Here is a 12,853-nt window from a genome sequence, read left to right as displayed (position 1 = left end):
AAAATGCAATTTAATTCCCTTTTTAAAATTAGAATTCATTTAGTGTTTATAGTCACGGAATTGTAGTTTTTTTTTTTGTTGGCTCCATTTAGCACCATTTTTTTTCTTTTTACATTTTGTAAAAATCTGTCCTTAAATAAGAATGAAAAAGAGTAGTTTCTTCAGTGAAACTATTTCCTTAAACGAGCTCGAAAAGAAAATTAAGTGAGAAACAAAATAAAAATTAATATGAAGAAGAAAAAAAATTATGAACAGGAAGCAAAATGAAAGTAATAATCCATAGCAGGTTTCTAGGAATAATTACCTAACTCCTTTTAATTCATGCTGCTTAGCCTTGCAATTTGCATAATTGTAGAAGACTAAGAATGAAAAGAATTTTTCACGAATAAAAAAAAATTATTTTTGAGTCTATTCAGCTTCGAGCAATAGTTTCTGAGGGAAAGCCTTTAATCATGGTTCTAAAAGTAAAATTAAAAAAAAAAACTCAGTTATGGTATGCGATGAATTTAAGGAATGAGAATGAGGCATTTTAAAATTGCTTTTTTGTAAAGAAAGAAATGGAATCTTATTCTTAATTTTTCTTATCACTTAGTAAGTTTATTCAGTTTTTATTTTAGTTTTTACATTGTAACATTTTTTTTTTACTTTCTATAATCGTTGTTCATTTGTTTGAAATTAAAAATTCATATTGGCTTCTGATTGGATACATTAAAAACTACGTGGTTCGTAAAGAATACAAAAAAATGTCGTTTGTAATAAATGAATTTCTTCAAAAAGAAACTCCATCAGTTAGTTTTTCTAAAAATAGTTATGGATTTAGTTTTTAATAAGTAATTTTAATTTCGTAAAGGGTCTTGTGATTCAAAAATGTAAGAACGGTATTTTAGGCAAATAATGATTTATTTTAACACAACATTAACTATAGTTTTTGTTTGTAAAAAAAAGTTTATTTTAATATATAGCAATGTTCTATTTTTGAAAAATGAAACTTTTTTTAAAACAACGTACTTTTAATGGTTCATACATTTACATCAAAATTTTCAGAGAAAAAAGTTTGTTTTCACATTAATAAAAGATATTAAATGCATTCTGAAAATTGATAAAAAGAACTCTAACTTAAAAATGTTTCAGGAATTCGGAGCAAAAAATATAACTGCAATTTTCTCTCAATATTAAATAAAAATAGTAAGAGCAGCTAATGTCATTGTTTTATCATTTTTGTGTTACATTTTGTTTTATTGCAATAAAACTATATGACTTAGCCAGCAATTAAAAATTTGTGTCGAACATGTACAGTGTGCGCAATAACTGATTTACGAATGATCATTTGATAAATTTGTAATAAAAAAATACCACGTGGATGCCCTGCAGCACACAGAAGTTTAACAACGAGCTTACATTTGACGAGCTAAAAGATAAATATTTCTGTTTAAGAGCTTGAGACGAGGTTATTTTTTTTTCGAAATTTCAATTTATTTTAAAGTTTCTGCTACATTAAATGCATATTTTTCGCGAATTTTTCTCTTTTTCTCCTGATTAAAATAATGATTTCTTTTATTTAATGGTGTAAAATTTATTTATATCACTCGAGATTATTACTTTATAAGTTCACGTCGAAAGTAACAGAAAGAGTAGAAAGCAACAGAAAGAGAGAGAGGAAAGCCTGGATGTTACGAGATATAAATATAAAAAATTTGAAATATAAGAAACTTAATTCAATTGAGAAAAACAATTGTTATAAATCTCGTCGACGAGTAAAATCCTTTCTTTCTCTTCTTATTAAATCATACAGTCTGTATTCCTAAGTTTAATTTAAGTACAGTTTATTACTTTTAAGTACAGTTTATTATTTTTAAATCTAAGCAATCTTTTATTTCGTTACGATAAACATATTACCATGCTTTTACATAAAATTATATTACATATTTATATATAATTTTTGAACGAAATATTTCTTGTTTTAGTAGTGACTGATGACTTTTAAGAAAAATGAATATCAATGGTGATGAGCTCAGAAAAGCAAAGAAGGAGTATTTTAAAGAACTAAAAAATACAAAAACAATTGTTTTAATCGTACACATGTTATATTTTTCACTATATAGATTTTTATTCATAATAAGAGCTCACAAACACACAAATCAAATATTTTAATTAATATTATTAGTCATCCAGATTGTCTAATTTTCTATTACACGTGCTGGTTAAGAACATCGTTTCACAAAGTAATTCACACTCATGGATTAAAATTCGCATTTTAAATGTTTAATAGCTTTAACTTTTAATAGCTTTTACTAAAAAATAGCTTTAACTTACACTAAATCAACAAAAAATATCTAAGAGGCAAAACTGAGGCATTTTTACCCTCAAAAATAAAGTATTTATTAGATCCGGAAAAGAGCATAATGCCAGTCTCTCTACCTAACACTCATCTACTCGTAATCTCAACTCACATTCGCATTCATTTCAGCGGGTTAAAGCATTTTTCGGAAAAGCTACATTTTCTATGTAATTAACTACAACTACTTTATTACAATTGTAGTTAACTACAATTGTAGTTAACTAAACTAGTTAACTACAACTACTTTATTACAATTGTAATTAATTACAATTACTTTTTTTAAGCGTTATGACTACAAACTACTTTTGAAATGTAATCACTACTTCGCTACTTTTAAAAGACAAATTTAACTGGAGAATTTAATCTTCACCAATATTCAAAATGATTTTGAGTGAAAATTTGGCTTAGTTAAATATGAGGAGATATTAAGAAGTTTTTATTTCGTGTTTACATGAAATAGTTTTTTTTTTATTATAAAGCACTTTTTACGAATTTGTTCCTTAAACTTTCAAACTCTAAGCTCCTCTTGACAATGAATTTAAGAAATGCTAGGAAATTATCAAATATTTGTGATTTAAATTGCTTTTTTATATCCGCCAAGAAATAAAGTACAATGAAAAAAACAAAAAACGGACTACCAATGATCGGATCTTCACATTCTAGAACTCAATCTTAATGGTTAGAGGGGGGTGACCACAAATATGATAATTAATTAATGCAGACGATATTTTAAGTTACGAAATCAGACGCAAGAGCGCACTTCTACTAAGAGTGTACCAGTTTCTGTGAAATGGAATTTTAAAAATTTCTGATATTTAAACTTTGATCTCTCAGGAACAACTGGACCGATTTCGCACCCATTTTTTAGATCATTAGAGGTAGATCTTATTAACACTCAGACAAAGAGGCATTCTCCTTGCGTACGTTGACCGAACCCGCAATGGATTTGCAACAAACAGATTCGAAAGATTTTTTGCGTTTGAACTTTATTTAACTAACGTTAAAAGTAGTAGCCAAGAATCGCTACAAACTACTTCTTTTCTTGTATCACACTATTGACTACACTACTTCTTTTAAAAAGTAGCGCACTAAGTTGACTTCACTCAAAACTTAGTTGACTGCACTCAAATATTTGATAAATGGAATAACGCTCATTGAAAAGGATATTGCACTCATTCAACATCTCATTATGTCTTGTAATTAGCACATCAAGACAATCAGTTACTAGTAGATTTTTGTATTCTAGACGCAAGTCTTTAATTCTATTTATTCAGTAATTAAATTCTCTCATCATAAACAGACAAAAGTTTGCAGAATTAGTTAGAATCATGCTGAGAGAGAACATTTTTGTTAAGTTTCCAAGAAAACTTTTCTAGCATTTAAGCCTTTTAGTGAAAGATGTAATATTGCTAAGTAATTGACTAACATTTGCGTACTTTATTCAAAAATGCTTCTAAGTTATGCACTACGAGGATATTTTTCAATGTTATCTTGCAATATTCGGACCAATTTCACTCAAATTTTATGTTTTTGCGCGCAAAATTATTTTTTTTTAAAATGATGTAAAAATTTTTAACCTTACAATTCAAAATATTTATAAGTATTAAATGAAATAATAAAAAACACCAATAAATATTTACTACAAGTCATTTTTTACAAGGAATTTTTTTTTTTTTGATAAACGAATTTAATAATTTTGTTCAAAAAATTTTCAATTCACTTAAAAAATCTCCAGAGACATTGCGAAATACGCAAAAATTAAAATTAACGTTAAGGGGTTTATACTTTGGACTGATCTCCTGACTAAACTATTGGGACCATATTCTCCAGATTGCTGCAACCCCTACTTATATTTTGGGGGTCAGAAATCCAAATTCATGAAAAAAAGGAATGCTTATTTCGAGAAAGTACTTTTTTGTGGCTGGTTTCGTGACTTAAAATATTGTCTCCAAAAATTTATTAGCATATTTGAAGTCACTGCATCGAACCAGTAAGATTGAGACCTACAACGAGAAGATTCGATCATTGGATCAAAAGTTAGTCAGGATGTACAGTACTCAGCATTTTCTAAGCAATAAAATCCGATCTTGTACCCCCAGAGTTATTGATTTCTTATGGGAACTTGGAGAATTTTGGGAGAATTGGAACTCGGAGAATTCCCGACAGGGGAGATCTAGCTTGGACCAGGCACAATTTTGTACACGGGGGGTCTTCGGTCGGCGGGGATCGAACACGTAACCTCTTTAGACATGGATCCAAAACCCTACCAACCAGGCTGTCCATGCCTTGAAATTTTTATGAGAAATATCCATAAAATTGTTATCTCAATAATATTGCTTTTCAAGCTTGTCTGTAAAGTTTATTAAATTGAATCATTTGTTTAATATTAATTTTATTGAAGCGGGACCGGTCAAAAATTTGCACTATTACAATGTGAGTCATTATTAAAGTATGAGTTCTTACTAGAAACTACGTGCGAGACTTTATATGTACAGACCATAAGAATACAGACCATGACAATATCGTATTCGATGCAAGTGTTGATTGGCTATAGTGTTGGTTGAGCAAGGATTATTCATCAAAATCCACTAAAAAGCGTAATATTCACCAAAAACAAAAAGAAGATGGTAAGTATTTTTTTTCCCTCTGGAACAGGTTTGATACATTATGATTTTATGGAACCTAGCTCATCGGCCACAATCGAAATATGTAGCAACTATGCAACTCTTCTTAGAAGTAAGAAGGCCTTCACATGGACCGCCTTAAACGAAAAATCCGATCCTTCAGTAGTCCGAACATTGCGACATCATTCCGATTTTACCCCTACTGCTCAGTTAATGCTCATAACGTGCGAAGGCCTTCTCTCTTTTAGAAAGTGTTGAACGAAGTCATAGTGATATGGTGTAAAAACTTGAAGAAGAAAAATAGTCCAGATTAGTCAAAAAATTGTCTCCTGCTTTATTGTATGATATTACCAAACCGCACACAAATGGCTGTAGAAAAACTACAGAAATTGGAAGGGAAACTTCTGCATCATCCTTCGTACACATTAGACCTGGTTTTCAATGATTACCACACTCATATTAATTTGGACAACTTTATAATAGGAAAGCAGTTTAATTCTGAAAATGATCTCAAACTAGCCTTCTAGCAACTCATTGAAGGTTTTACGCACTTCCCTATGAAACCTACAACTTAACAGCAAAACTGTTTGGGAAACATGGATGCATAGATTTTGATAAATGAAATAGCTATCTGTTAGCTGTCAAGTAACTTTTATTTTATTTTCATCGCACTGCAAAAAATTCTGGATCAAATTTTTTATATGTATGCATATTTATATATAAATGTATGTAAAAAACGAGCTACTTTCGAAAAACAAAAACTGTGTTCCGCTCCCGCTAAACCTATGATAATAACTCAGTGTTACAAAATAAAATTACAAATATTATCCTTATGAATTTATCCTTAATAATTTCCACTATTAATCAAAACCGGAAATGAGTACTAAAATAACGACCAGCGAAATTCTTTCTCCGAAGAAATTCGCGCTCAAATTTTTTTGCACAGAAAACTTAGTTACATTTTTATAGATCTAGATCTCATAGATCTTCTTTAGGCATCTGATATTCGTATCTAGACAAGTGAATTATTGTTTTCTATGTATTTTAACTCACTTAATCGGAAGAAACCAAACACAGGTCATTCCGGCTACACTGTGAAATTTTTTTTATCAAATTACTATAAAAAGTACCGGCCCTCAGATGCCGGTACTTTGTACAGTAAAATCCATTTTTATCGGAACATGTTACGAAACAAAAAAACCTGATATACCGTAATTTTTACAGTAATAATAATCGTAAAATAATGAAATCACTCTAATTAAATTAATATTACAGTAAAAATCACAGTTTAATATTATACAGTATATACTACAGTTTAGCCGGTAAAAATTGATGTTACGAATGATGCACGCATAGCGCTGATACTTTATACCATAATTCGATCCATAATTTTTCACAGTTTAACAATTTAGAAGTTAAATTTTTTTTTCACATAAAAATTACAATTTTTTGCTTTTATTTATGTTCACATTAGACATTACTACCTATACTCTGTTGCAAGTTAAGAAAAAACCATTATCCCTACTGAGAACGCCTGTTTGCATCTAAGTCCACGCCAAATGGATGCCGAGCTCCCTGCCCGAACGTATATCAATATCGCTGACTCTTGACACGAAATTGCTCAGCCTTCCTTTTACTAGCTTTTTTAAATTGTGTGAAATGAAAAAAACTTATTGAATAATCATTTAGCAAGTAAGAAGAATTTATAAAAATAATAACTGAAAATCGTAACAAATATGCATCTTTCTGTTCGCACTTAAAGAAACTGTTAATAGAATAATAAATATTTTATCTTGCAGGCGATTTTCTTGTAAGAAAGGCGTAAATTTGTAAGAAAGTTTTTCCTCCGGTCACGAAACGGGAATATCCGAGAAAGTCAATCGCTATTGCATTAAAATGACTATTTTGGCGCAATAACTCTTAATTAAACGGCAGCGTTTAATGCATTATAAGAAAGAAAACATTCGGGAAATAAATATTTATTCTGATTTGCAATACATTTTTATGTAAATAGAGGCATAAGAATCCTTAAAAATGTTTCATTTGAAACTAACTGTTAAATTCAAGCGATAATTTTATTGAAAAAGAATTTTCTCTTCTCAAAATTATAATCAGGGGTCTGTCCAGACATTTTGTGAAAGGTCCGTTTTTCATGAAATTGTGAAAAAATTACTCGCATTCTTTCAACCAGGGTCCGCTTTTATGAATTTGTGCAAATAGGGTCCGGTTATTGCAAAACACATTTTCAAGGAGTTTTTAAATTGTAAAGACATACAAGATTATGCTCAACACTGTAAAATTATAATTAAAAAAAAATTAAAAAATAAACACTTGCTGCTTCTAAATTAGGGATGCAACATACAAATATTTGGTATTTAGCCTATACTGATGAACGCAGAATATTCATTTCGGACGAATAATGGAAGAATCGTCTGCCGAAGACAAAACTTAATTCGTTTACGTTCATCTTTCTTGTTTTCTGCCATGGAAAGGGTTTATTCGATTCACAAAATAATAATGAAGATAAATAAATTTGTGAAGGGTCTGATTAAAAGAAAAATCATTTTGTGAAGGGTCCGTTTTTAAGTTAAAATATTTTGTGAAGGGTCCGTTTTTATGAAAAGATATTTTGTGAAGGGTCCGTTAACGGACCCAAATTTCTTCTAAACAGACCCCTGATTATAATGCATTCTTATTTTACTAAAATTTATTGAGACTCTTTATTTAGCCCACCACAAATTTGTAAAAACGTTTTTCCACCGGACACGAAACTGAAAGGCAAAGAAGCTTACTGTTATTGGAGGAAAACGATTGCTTTGGCGCATTAACTCGAAATTGAAAGTCAGCGTTTGGTGCATCAAAAGAAAAGAAACCTTATGGAAATAAATATTTATTTTGATTTTTAACACAAAATAATTCCTTTAAAACCAACTGTTTAATCCAAAGGACAATTATATTTTAAATTGCAGGAGAGTTTTCTCCTATCGAAATTACGATGGATTTCTCGAAATTACGATTCTAAATTTTAAGATTCTTTACTTACATGAATCGGTATGAAAGTTTTTCCCCAGCACTCGAAACAGGATGAAAACCAAATGGCATTGCAGGAAAGCGTTTTGTTTTGTCAAATAAACTCGAAAATTAACGGTAGCATTCAGTGCTTTGTATGAAAGAATAAATATATGGAAAAAAATCTTTACTCTGATTTTTAATGCTTCTTTCTACTCAATAAAAGCAAAAGTTTAAATCATTTAAAAATAAATCTATCAAAGCTGGTTTTTAAATAAGAAACAATATTTTTACTTGCAATAGATTTTTCTTATCCAAAATGAGCCCAGCCAGCTTAGAAATTTTTTAATAAGCTCGCGAGATAGTCCAGTAAGATAAGACATTTTAGAAAAATTAATACCCAAGATTTTGTTTCACAGAAAACTTGCTATTCTATTTTCGTCTGAATAATACTTGAAAACTCCCCTATATTCTCAACTGTATGATTCCATGAGCAGGGGTCTGTTTAGAAGAAATTTGGGTCCGTTAACGGACCCTTCACAAAATATTTTAATTTAAAAACGGACCCTTCACGAAATAATTTATCTTTTTATCCGACCCTTCACAAATTTGTTTATCTTCATTATTGTTTTGTTAATCAAATAAACCCTTCCCAGAAAGGGGGGGAAGAGAAAGACAGATGTAAACGAATTTAAGTTTTGTCTTTGGCAGACGCGTCGTCCTTTATTCGTCCGATATGAATATTCTGCGTCCAGCAGTATTGGCTAAATACCAAATATTGGTATGTTGCATCTCTAATTTAGTATCAGCAAATGCTGTTTATTTTTGAAAATTTAATTTTTTTAATGATAATTTTGCAGTGTTCAGCATAATCTTGTATGTCTTCACAATTGAAACTCCTTGAAAAAGTTTTTTGCAATAACAGGACCCTATTTGCACAAATTCACAAAAGCCGGACCCTGGTTGAAAGATTGTGACTTAACGTTTATTTTATATTCACAAATTACGAGTAATTTTTTTGCAATTTTACAACAACGGACCTTTTACGAAATGTCTGGACAGACCCCTTAGGGGTGATTTGTGACGAGAATTTAATTTCCTCTTTTTTGCTGAATTTGTTTTTTAGACTATATGTCCGTTTGTCTCGGAATCTGTCTGAATCTCAGAATCGGAGCGTGAAATTCAATTTGGAAAAAATACTTAATTTGCCTGTCTAAAAGAAATTTAATCTCTTCTTTCAAATCACTCCGATTTTCTTCAAAAAATAGGAAGACGTAAAATATCCTCAGTGGTAGACGGATCATGGGGTTAGATTCCCCTTGCCATCAGGCCAACTGTGGGTGACTTTCGTGGTTTTCCTCACCATGAAGCGCAAATACTTGTTATTTCCCTCAAAAAGTCCTCCACGAAGGCAAATTTCTCCCAATACTTGATCCAGGAGTTGCCTCGTCTTCCGGATTGGATTCAAAATTACAAGGCTACGTTGGTAGTTGTAAGCTCAATAATAATAATAATAATAAAATTAACAGTTATGTTACAAGTTTCAATTCAGTGGGAAATAATAAGTCTAAGTAGATGATCTGGGTAATATCAGAAGTAATTATTTACGGGACTGTTTTTGTAGATCACGTGATAAAGTGGCTGTTTCCCTTCAGCAGTTTCGGGTAAAGCTGTTGATGATAAATGTGGTTAATTAATTAACTTATTACAAAGATTAGCTTCGAGAACAAAAAATTAATGTTCGATTTTTATACAGAGCTGATAAAGCGATTTTCTGTTTCAGAAAGGATAGTATATTTCTCGAGACATGTTCCTTTTGGTATATATGATTTTTTTTATGTAGCATATCTTTTGTTATCGATTATGCATAGAAAAATCTAGAATTGGTGCCATTTATTGAAATTCTTCGGTTTCTTATCTCCTTTTTAAAGATAGAGTCAGTTCAATGAAATGGTATATTTAATTGTCGCAAAATATTATTTTCTGAAATTTTTCTGGGAACTAGTTAGATTAGCATAAAATAATTTTACAGAACTTATAAATAATTCAAATAGGCTACAAGAAACACGCAAGTTGCATTATCTAGCTGCATGGTGATCTTACTAATGACCGTTGTCACATGATTAACACTGCCTACTTTCTATTAAAATGTATTTCATACTCAATACGGAATATGCGGTGTTCTGTAATGACCACCTTTAACGAATATTTTTTGAATCCTTATCAGGAATCAAATCTAAAAAAGTATACTCCATATGGATCTTAAATTAATATTTATTCGAAGAAAGAATAAAACACTACCGAAATTCGTTGCATCACTCGTTAGAAAGTTGAGATGGAAAAAAACAAAAATAGTTTGATTGCCTACTGAAGATTGAGGTGCTTCTTATATTCATTTTTCATCTTACAAATGACCGTTGTCACATGATTAACATTGCTTACGGAATATGCGGTGTTCTATAATGACCACCTTTACCGAATATTTTTTGAATCCTTATCAGGAATCAAATCTAAAAAAGTATACTCCATATGGATCTCAAATTAATATTTATTCGAAGAAAGAATAAAATACTACCGAAATTCGTTGCATCACTCGTTAGAAAGTTGAGATGGAAAAAAACAAAACCAGTTTGATTGCCTACTGAAGATTGAGGTGTTTCTTATATTCATTTTTCATCTTACAAATGACCGTTGTCACATGATTAACACTGCTAACTTTCTATTAAAATATATTCCCTACTCATTACGGAATATGCGGTGTTCTACAATGACCCCATTTAATGAATATTTTTTGAATCCTTATCAAGAATCAAATCTAAAATGGATATCAAATTAATATTTAATCAAAGGAAGAACAAAACACTTCCGAAATTCGTTGCATCACTCGTTAGAAAGCCGAGATGGAAAAAGTCAAAACCAGTTTGATTGCCTATTGAAGATTGGGGTATTTCTTATAATCACTTTTCAAATCCTCTATTTTTGTTCCGGCAATGAAAACACATTATAAGTAGTTGAATTAATTAAGTCATTTAGAACTTTGTGTTCTATTTTTTATGATCCCATAATCTTAAAATTATGTGAAAAAGATGGTCACAATTCAACTTATAAGAATCAATTTCTAGAAAAAGTTAGAAATAAAAAGACTATTTTCCTCTTCATCCAGTTGAATAATGGAATGCAGGCCACTTTTAAAAATTGGAGGACTGAATGATTTGACAAGCACTGAGAATATCGAATATAGTTCCATAATATTTATAAATTTTTCACCAGCGCAATACAATAATTAATTTTCATAAAAGAGAAAAATTTTAAAAAATATATTTAATTATTATTATTATTATAAATCAGTTCGGGTTATCAATATTAAACCCCTTTATCACAAATGCATAATTTTTAAATGATTAGAAAATGATATTTGCAATGCAACTTACCCAAAAAAATCAAACGCTGCTATAATTAAGAAATAAAAACCCTCTTCGTCCAGTTGACGAGCGACACCCAATTTCTTCGACTGATGAATTCGGTATGTATTTAACCAACAGCTGTTTACAACTCAACTGAGTCCCATCCAACTCTTCCCTAAGAACTTACTTAACCAAAAGCCGTTTGGGTCCTAATCTTGTTTACCGCGTGGAAGATTCTGTAAAAATAAGCCAACTCCTACTCACACCTTTAGTCTAACTTTTTTTTTTTTTTACCATACCTTTTACTATCTTCTATCTATAAGCTTATCCCCTCTCTTTTGCTGGCAACCACTTATAATCGCTCTGTGTACTCTTAGCTCCACCTTCTTTTAGCCAATCTCTAGTTACCCCCCCCCCTCATATCCCTTTTGAAAACTCATAGAAAAATTTTCACTTCAAATCCCCCCCAAACGCACCCCCCGACACCCTTCATTTGACTGGTTTCAAGTTTATACCTGAAGAATAAAGAGGCTCTGCTTGTCTTTAAATAACATGAAACGAGAGAGCCAAGGGAAAAAAAAATAAACCCCCTCGTTACGTAAGACAGACAGGAATTGTTGTTATAAGGGGGCGGGGCAAAAAGCAACTAAGTTTGGGGGGACCATCACACAGTTATCCTTTACTACCCCCCGTCATTTAGATCTAGGATTTTTCCACTTGCACCACCTCTGTCTTAAAAACTTTCCGTCTATAGGCCTGCGTAAAAGTAGAGAAATATTCATTTAAGAGAATGTTCTACCTGCCATGCAGAAGGGGGCTCTAGATGTTTTTCCCACAATCCTTAATTTGCATTCGCTTTTAGGCGCGTGCACCGCGGTGCACATTTTGCACGCGACGTGCGTTATATATACACTTTGATGGTGGGCTCCCACCCTCGCCCCGTCACCTACCCCGAGGGTGGGGGGCCTAGTGCAGAATTAGGTATATGAGAAAAGAAGAGGGGAACGCAAATAGAAGCAAAAGAATGTTCGCGGAATAATATGAATACCAAAATTTACTAAAACAAAACACCGAAAAAGAAGTAAAAGAAAAAAAAAAGTCACATCTAATATTTTACCCCCTCCCTCACAAATATTTTTGCTGGAACGCTAAAAATCTCGGGTGAGCCCCTCTTCTTTCCTGAAAGTGAAATTTGCATTAAAATGCAAATGAAGATTTTTGGCTCTTACCCCTCCCCCCTAAACCCCCCAACCCACTAATTCCATCCTTTTTTAGAACTTATGGCTTATGATTAACATATTCGCTCACCCTTACTTTTCTTCATTGCTTGATGGCATGGATGATGCCATCTCGCTCAGGAAGAAAATCGGTTTTTAAAATCGTCCGCACCAATCCCTCCTCCTGGCAGTGGTGTGAAGAGATGGGGAGGCATGAAACGTTTAATCCTATTGGAAAATTTCTCACTTATGTTTACCAGA

General features: G+C 31.5%; 1 protein-coding gene across 1 annotated transcript in view; it reads right to left on the bottom strand.

The window, feature by feature from the left end:
- The window catches only part of LOC107440764 (adhesion molecule nephrin-like), a 213,430-nt gene extending 201,815 nt beyond the window's left edge, over positions 1-11,615 (bottom strand). Inside the window, exon 1 of the mRNA XM_043044524.3 lies at positions 11,403-11,615. The gene's annotated coding sequence lies outside the window, so the exon portion shown is untranslated. The remainder of the gene's footprint in view (positions 1-11,402) is intronic.
- Between the last annotated feature and the right edge of the window lie 1,238 nt (positions 11,616-12,853).

Source organism: Parasteatoda tepidariorum, chromosome 2 (assembly GCF_982258835.1).
Source record: "Parasteatoda tepidariorum strain Cologne lab strain chromosome 2, Ptep-v5.0, whole genome shotgun sequence".
Taxonomy (NCBI): domain Eukaryota; kingdom Metazoa; phylum Arthropoda; class Arachnida; order Araneae; family Theridiidae; genus Parasteatoda; species Parasteatoda tepidariorum.
The sequence above is the reverse complement of the archived record's forward strand: the minus strand, read 5'-3'. Positions and strand labels throughout refer to the sequence as shown.